This window comes from Mirounga angustirostris, unplaced genomic scaffold (genome assembly GCF_029215605.1).
Source record: "Mirounga angustirostris isolate CCGP_5_RB_7025 unplaced genomic scaffold, mMirAng1.0.hap1 SCAF_17, whole genome shotgun sequence".
NCBI lineage: Eukaryota > Metazoa > Chordata > Mammalia > Carnivora > Phocidae > Mirounga > Mirounga angustirostris.
In genome coordinates, this window is record NW_026991725.1 from 1 (window position 1) to 5000 (window position 5000).

Here is a 5000-nt window from a genome sequence, read left to right on the forward strand (position 1 = left end):
TGAGTTGGATGAGTTCTTTATAGATTTTGGATACGAGCCCTTTATCTGATATGTCATTTGCAAATATCTTCTCCCATTCTGTCGGTTGTCTTTTGGTTTTGTGGACTGTTTCCTTTGCTTTGCAAAAGCTTTTTATCTTGATGAAGTCCCAAGAGTTCATTTTTGCCTTTGCTTCCCTTGCCTTTGGCGATGTTTCTAGGAAGAAGTTGCTTTGGCTGAGGTCAAAGAGGTTGCTGCCTGTGTTCTCCTTTAGGATTTGGATGGACTCCTGTCTCACATTGAGGTCTTTCAACCATTTGGAGTCTATTTTTGTGTGTGGTGTAAGGAAATGGTCCAGTTTCATTCTTCTGCATGTGGCTATCCAATTTTCCCAACACCATTTGTTGAAGAGACTGTCTTTGTTCCATTGGACATTCTTTCCTGCTTTGTCAAAGATGAGTTGACCATAGAGTTGAGGGTCCATTTCTGGGCTCTCTATTCTGCGGAACTGGATTTCTTGAGTGAAGGACTATTTTAACTCCCTTCCTCCCCATTCCGCGCCTGCCCCCGCCCCGCCCCCGCCCCCGCACGCACCGCCCCGCCCCGCCCCCCGCCCCCGCACGCACCGCCCCGCCCCGCCCCCCGCCCCCGCACGCACCGCCCCGCCCCGCCCCCCGCCCCCGCACGCACCGCGCGCCCCGCCCCCCGCCCCCGCACGCACCGCGCGCCCCGCCCCCCGCCCCCGCACGCCCCGCCCCGCTTGTTGGCCTTGGACGTTATCGCGTACGTGCAGAGACGGATTTGATGTGCACCTTTCTGGGGGTGTGTGTCAATCCCCCCCCCCCCTTCCTGTCCTGAGCTTTCTTCGTATGCTTCAGAGAGACCTCCTCCTCCCCTTAAAATGATAGAAGAGAGAAGGTTCATCCGTGGTGGTTGTCGGAGTACTCGCTTGGTCTCGGTTTTACGGTCCTTGCCCGCCGAAATGTGTCTTAAGTCCTCCCGGAAGCCCGGGCGCCGCAGGTGTGCCGCTGTGGGAGGCCCGTGCCCCACGAGATCGGGCGGCCGGGCGGCCGGGCTGTGCGCCTTCGCGGGCCCGCGATCCGGATCTGCCTCGTTGTTGTTCGCGCCGGTTGTCGGGTGCCACCTGGCGGCCGCTTTTAGATAGCGTGTCCCCGCCGGAGTGTCAGCGATGTCGGCAAGGGATTGTATTTGGCCGCGGTTCCCGAGGCGGAGTACCGGGAGGCCGGCGACGCTAGCGAGATCGGCCCGCTGTCTCCGGGCCACCGGCGCGACCTCCGCTCGCGGGAGATTGAGCCTCCAGGTTTGTGGGCTGGTGGTGGCGCCGCCGCCTCGCTCCCGGAGAGCCACGCTAGGGTGGCCGCCTGGACGGGTCGACCAGCACCCGCCGGTGCCCCCTCCTCCGCCCGCGGGAATGGGAGAGGCTGCGTCGGGCGCCCGGACGCCATCCGGCCCGTGGCTCCGGTCGGCCGTTGGGCCTTCCGTGTCACGCTCGGGCGGTTGGGGACCGGCCTGAGCCTTGCGGGGAAGCCCATGGATGGCGCGACGGGCCCCGCCGCGGGCACGCGTGGGGTCCCGGTCATCGGACCCGATATTTTTTTTTTTTTTTTTTTAAGGTTTTTATTTATTTATTTATTTGAGAGAGAGAGAATGAGAGACAGAGAGCATGAGAGGGAGGAGGGTCAGAGGGAGAAGCAGACTCCCCGCCGAGCAGGGAGCCCGATGCGGGACTCGATCCCGGGACTCCAGGATCATGACCCGAGCCGAAGGCAGTCGCTTAACCAACTGAGCCACCCAGGCGCCCCGGACCCGATATTCTTAACAAGTTTTCCGAGGCCCGCTGCGGAGGTGGGGACCCGACCGGGTCGGGCCGGGCCGGGCCGGGCCGCGAGGGCCCCAGGGGCCCGGCTGCGGTTCCCGTTGAGGTCCGGCCTTCGGGGGGACGCCTCCGCGGCATCGCCCCCTTTCCTCAGTCCCGGCCGGGAGTCGGGGACCGGCATGGGGCGGTCCTGAGGCCCGGGGAGGAGGGCGTCCGCAGGGGCCTCCACAGAACTTGGTGAGAATTTCTAAAGTCCCGATTTGGGGACGAAAGGCGGACCCGGGGGCGGGCCTATCCGGGCCGCTCCACCTCCCGCCAAGTCCCTACTCGCTGCCGGCTGCCACCACGTTCCGGGGGTCGACCAGATGGCCCGGGGGGGGGGGGGGGGGCGGGGGGGGCGGGGGGGGGCTCCGGGGGGAGACGGGGGCGATGGATTAGTGCTTGGGGCCCGTGGCCGGGACACGGTCCCAGGAGATCCCGGTGACCTGTGGCTAGGCCACGCCAGGCGGCGCGGCTATTTTCTCGCCCGAAATGAGCCCTTTTTGCCGCCAGGTAGGTGCTGGCACGTTATGTTTGGGCGATCCTCTCCTTAAGGGAGGTGGGCTTCTGGGCGTGTGGCGGGGCTCCGGGCTTGACAGGGATGCCAAGCCCGGCTCTGCCGTCGCTGGCCTGAGCCGTCCGCGTGGGCCTGTGCGCCGGCTCCTGTGCCTCCAGGTGGCCCAGGCCGTTGGTGCCGCCTCCGGTCTCCAGCACCCGAGGGCGGTTGTGGGCAGGTGGCGCGTGGGTCCTTTACCCTGTGTCCTCCACTCTGCGGGCACCCGGCTGTGGTCGTGACAACCTCCCGTCCCGCAAGGCTCCGTGCCGCGTGTCAGGCGTTCCTCTCTCTCGGGTTGTCCGGCTGTTCCTGCCCTGGGGTTTTCGAGGGGGTGCCGGTGAGGCCGAAAAAAAACAAAACCAAACAGGCTCCCCCTCGGGTTGCTGTCCTCACCGGCTTCTCCCCTCCTCGGGCTCCTCTCGGCGCTTGTGTTTTGCCAGATCGATGTGGTGCTCTCGCGCTCTCCCGGGCCGGGCCTAAGCCGCGCCAGACGAGGGACGGACGTTCATGGCGAATGGGACCGCTCTTCTCGTTCTGCCCGCGGGCCCCTCGCTCCTTCGCCTCTGCCCGCCGTGGCGGTAAGGTGGGGGGTGCGGGGGGGGTGTGTGCAGGCTCCGGCCCGACCCCGCCTTCCCGTGTTCTGCCTGACGGCGCTCGCGGGCCCGGGGTCCCCCGACGCAGCGGACACTCTCGCTTGCCTTCCCTGGCTTCGTGTGGTGCGCGGTCCTCCCCGCCACGGGGAGGGCCGTCCCGGCGCCGCGCTGCTCACGCGCTTGGGCGTGCTGAGCGCGTTGTGCGCGTGGCCCTCCGTGGTGCCCCTGGAGCGCTCCAGGTCGTCTCAGGTGCCTGAGGCCGAGTCGGTAGCGTCGTTTCCCGTTCCCAGCGAGCCCCCTCCGTCGGGCCACCGCTGTCGGTGGCGTGTCCGAGGAGCGGGTGGTGGAGTCGGTAAGGGAGGCCCACCCCGCCCCCCCCCCGTGGGACGCGGGTGCCTCGTCATCCCCCGCCGCAAGCTGTGCTGGTGGTGTTGTGGGGACTGGACTTGGTGGGGGCGTGTGTGAGCCGGTTGCGGCGGGCCGAGCCCGCGCTCTGGCGCTTGGCCAGCCGAGGGGCTGCCGCCTTTTTTGCCTGGCATGCCGTGCTTTGTCTCCGCTCGTCGTTGCCTCGCCGGAGGCGCAAAACTCCCGGTTGGTCGGGGACGCGAGCATGGCGTGCGTGGCGTGGCGAAGGGCGGTCTCCTCCCGGGGTCCCGGCCGCGAGCGCTCAGGATTGCCTTGTGGTGCCTGTTCCTTACCGCGCGAATCCACCGCCCGCCCCCCGGAGCCCTTGGCTGTCAGGCCTTCGGAACGCCGTTCCGCGGGGCCCGGACGGGCGGGGGGGCACGATTTGGGTGGGGGCGATGCGCCCTCGGTGAGAAAGCCTTCTCTAGCGATCCGAGAGGGTGCCTTGGGGTACCGGAACCCCCCAGCCGCCGCCCCTCCTCTGCGCGTAGTGGCCACCGGTGCGGGGTGACTACCGTTGCGTGTTGGGCAGAACTTCCTCTCTGCGAGGGGTCTGACTCTGCCGGCCCCGCGGTGGGGGCCGAGCGCCGCTCTTTGCCTACCGCGGCCTGCGCCTCCCCCCTCCGAGTCGGGGGAGGGTCCCGCCGGGCCTGGCCGGCGTCCGGCGCGTGGGGGCTCCCGCGTGCGTGCGAGCGCGCGGGCGGCCGCCCTTCCTCGTGGCGTTGTCTCTCGAGGGGCTCGGGGGGCGCCCCCGCGCGTCCCGCTTCCCCGTGCCGCGCGAGCGGCTGTCTGCCCGCCCGCTCCCGTCCCGAGTCGCCGCTGGCGGTGGCGTGCCGGGCACGGGTCGGGCCGCTCTCGCCTGGGGGCGCTTCCCCCCAGGGTCGTGACTTCCGGGACGGACCGGACAGACGGAGGTTCAAGACGGGACCCCGCGGCGGGGGGGTTCACGTGGGGTTGGGCCCCAGCAGTGTGGGGCCCGGTTCGTGGTGAGGTGCGCCAAGGGTGCTGAGGCCGGCTGGCGTCCTGGGCGTCGCGGGACCGCTCTCGTGCTGGTGGCGGTGGGATCCCGTGCACGTTTACCTGGTGGCCCGGCTTGCGTCTTCGTTGGCGCGCCCTTCCCCGAACCGGCTCGCCCCCGCACGCGCTCCCGGCCCTCGCCCGCTGTGCTTTCCCCCCCTCCCCGCCGCCGCCGACGGACTCCCGCTGCCCTTGCCTCGACCGGATGCCTGAAGGCGCGTTTGTGTCCTCGATCCGCTCTCTCGGGACCGAAACCGGCCTCGCCGCTTGTTTGGGTGTCGTCCCCTCCCCGGGCCGCTATGGCTTTTTTGGGGGGTGGTCGTCCCCAGGCGAAGTGCTCTCGGTCCCGTCGTGAGGAGGAGGAGAAGGTCCGCGCGGGGTCCGGCCTCTAGCCGGGTGGCGGGGGTGGCGTCGTTGCGCGTGCGGGAGAGTGTTCTGGGGGGCCGGCCGTGACTGCGGTGGTGTTGGTGGTGTTTCGGGGCCCGAGCCCCGCGAGGTTGCCAAGGGCCCGCCGTGGGGGCCAGGTCGGCGTCCTTGGGTGCCACGGGACCGTCCTTGTGCTTGGAGGCCTTGG

The 5000-nt window shown here is 68.5% G+C and overlaps 1 long non-coding RNA gene across 1 annotated transcript in view; it reads left to right on the plus strand.

Moving 5' to 3' along the window:
- The first annotated feature begins 736 nt into the window (after window positions 1-736).
- Window positions 737-5000, plus strand: part of LOC135363042 (uncharacterized) — a 30807-nt gene continuing 26543 nt past the window's right edge. The window contains exon 1 of the long non-coding RNA XR_010408754.1: window positions 737-801. This is a non-coding gene — a long non-coding RNA (uncharacterized LOC135363042). The remainder of the gene's footprint in view (window positions 802-5000) is intronic.